This window comes from Salvia miltiorrhiza, chromosome 4 (genome assembly GCF_028751815.1).
Source record: "Salvia miltiorrhiza cultivar Shanhuang (shh) chromosome 4, IMPLAD_Smil_shh, whole genome shotgun sequence".
In the NCBI taxonomy this organism is placed as follows: domain Eukaryota; kingdom Viridiplantae; phylum Streptophyta; class Magnoliopsida; order Lamiales; family Lamiaceae; genus Salvia; species Salvia miltiorrhiza.
In genome coordinates, this window is record NC_080390.1 from 11,903,533 (window position 1) to 11,906,280 (window position 2,748).

The 2,748-nt window shown below is 32.5% G+C and overlaps 1 long non-coding RNA gene across 1 annotated transcript; it reads right to left on the bottom strand.

The window, feature by feature from the left end:
* Positions 1–413: 413 nt before the first annotated feature.
* LOC131022739 (uncharacterized) lies at positions 414–2,195 on the bottom strand. Its single transcript, XR_009101401.1, has 2 exons — positions 1,639–2,195; positions 414–800 (listed from the first exon to the last, which is right to left on the bottom strand). It is a non-coding gene; the product is annotated as an uncharacterized LOC131022739 (long non-coding RNA).
* Positions 2,196–2,748: the final 553 nt, after the last annotated feature.

The following is a 2,748-nucleotide window of genomic DNA, read 5'->3' on the forward strand; positions in this document are numbered from 1 at the left end:
TCCGACCAGGATCGCGCTAAGGCACTAATATTCCTTCGTCACACCTTCATGATGACCTTAAGACAGAGTATCTGATTGTCAAAGATCCACAAGAATTGTGGACGAACCTCAAAGAAAGGTTTAATCATCAAAAGACTGTCGTCCTTCCTAAAGCTCGTTACGAGTGGATGCATCTAAGACTGCAAGACTTTAAGTCTGTGAGTGCTTATAATTTTGAATTATTTAGAATTTATTTATATTTATATTAAAGCATAGATTTTTGGGGGAATGTGATTCCCGCCAAGAGCAGCACCTCTTTTATCCAATGTGTATTTCTGCCTTTATTTTGTGTATGTTGGGCATTAACCAATTCTGCAGTCTTGGCTCCAAAATATGGAGCCCAAATTCAAATTCAAAATTTTTTGGAGCCCAAATTTATTGTTGATAAATGTGAGCTTTTTTCTATAAATAGGGGACTCTGATTATTTCAGATGACATTTTCAGCTTGCAATCTTTCTCTCTCTACTCTCGGTTTCTTTATTGCTTCTTTATGCTATTTTAATTTTACTGCTGCTATTTTTCTTTTTATTCTGTTTAATTTTTTTGCTGTTTATTATTAGTTTCAATTACAATTAAGATACAAATTTATACACTTTTTTCTACTTTACACAAAGTCTAAAAATGTAACGAATATTTCTGAATTTTTGTAGCAAGACCGCAAAAGATTTAAGACTGAATCTTTCCATGGAAGTGAGATCTGAAGTGGAGATTAAGACTGAATCTTTCCATGGAAGTGAGATCTGAAGTATTACCACTGAGATCTGCAAAAGGCACAAGTAAAAGTTAGCATAGAAAATTTATATTATATCATTTTTATAAGAGAAAGTATATATCAGTAGCAAAAAATTGTCGAAAGATAATGAATTTGTGTGGATGTTCATAGATCTACATGCGAAAGAAAATAAAGATGTTCATGGATCTACAAAAATCAAATGCGAAAAACAGACTGCAAACAAGAGCAAAGATGTTCATAGATCTACTGAATCAGATGCCAAAAAATAGTACTGAAATCAGATCTGCGAAAAATATTTTTTTTGTTTATAGATTTTTCAAAAAATCAGATGCCCAAAACAGATAGACAAAAATCAGGCAACTGAAGAAGTATTCTTTGTTGGAAATATATCCATTAATTTCTTCATAAGTTGAAAGACAAAAAGGAAGACAAAATATAGAAAATGAAAGATAAAGACTTTTGTGAAATAACTGACAAGACATGGGAGCTCCACATTCTCTAGCTTAAGTGCAAAAGGGGTGGGGAACAAAATCAGGAGATAAAGAAAATTATGCATATCAGTCGTCCTGCATATGTTACATGCATTATGCATACAAGCAAAACATACAAATTATTGGAACGAAGGATGCACATAAAATCGGTCAAATAACAGTTAATTTCAACTTAACTTTACACCACAAGCTTCTTGGGATACTTCAGATCTGCGAATTTTTTTTTTTGTTTATAGATTTTTCAAAAAATCAGATGCCCAAAACAGATGGACAAAAATTAGATGCCCAAAATATCTTACTGTATTAAACAAACTGTTGTTTCAAAATTTGTGGCTAAATGAAAAAAAATAATCCATTCAGCAAGAAAAAATATACATAGAGATCGCAAGAATTAAAGATGCAGTCGAGGGAGGAGGCCGAGATCTGGAAGCTAGGGCTGGGCGACGCCGTAGTTTGAAACTCGGATGGCGGCGGCTAGATAGGGGCTGAGCAGAGGGAGGCAGCGGCTCATTTATCGTCGTCGAGGAGAGAGGCGACACCGCGTGGAGCGTCGTCTAGATGTGAGGCCGGATTTGGTAGTTTAGGGATCTAAAGGTTTTCGGACCGCGGCTTTGTCGTGATACGGTTGCAGGTTTTTCTCCGGCAGAGGGAGAGAGATGACGATAGAGAGAACGTTTGAGCTTCTCGCCGGCAGGTGGAAGAGAGTCTGCAGAGGGTGAGGCAGAGGGAGAGAGAAGACAAGGGAGAGCACGGATGGGAGAAGAAATGAGAGAGAAGAAGCGGCGCTGAACCCTAATTTTAGAGGAGATGAGTATTTAAGCTGTATTTTAGGGTTGAAAAGTGTGGATGGGCTGAATTAAATTTATTGGACTGTATTTATTTAATTGGGCTGAATTTATTGTACTGTATTTAATTGGGCTGTATTTATTTAATTGTTCTATTACTAATTCTCCTTTAAGAAAATAAACCATTAATTTATGAGTAAAAAATACGTTATTCAACAAATCATTATTTTTATTTGTGTACATTTTAAAAAATATTATAATACAATTGTTATTCGTATGTTGGATGCTAAAAATTAAAATGGTAATATATTGTACTTAATTGTACAAAGATAGAAAATTAATATGAAATTTATTATGTAAAAATTTATTATTGAGAATATATACAAATTGATTATGTAAAAATAATTAATTGAAATTTATTCCGTAAAATAATAAAGAGAAGATGTACAAATTAATTCTGTGAAATCTGTACAGATTAATTCAGATTTCAATGGAGAAATAATTTAATGAAAATAAGATTATATACGTAAATATGAATATGAAACATATCTTTCAAAAATAAAAATATTAAAATATAATAGTTTATGAAGAACATAATAATAATAATAAAAGATCGTAAAGAAAAAGAATTAGATGACATGATACGGTGATTGAAAGAAGAAAATTATAAAGATAATTATATATCTTCAATAAATAAAGT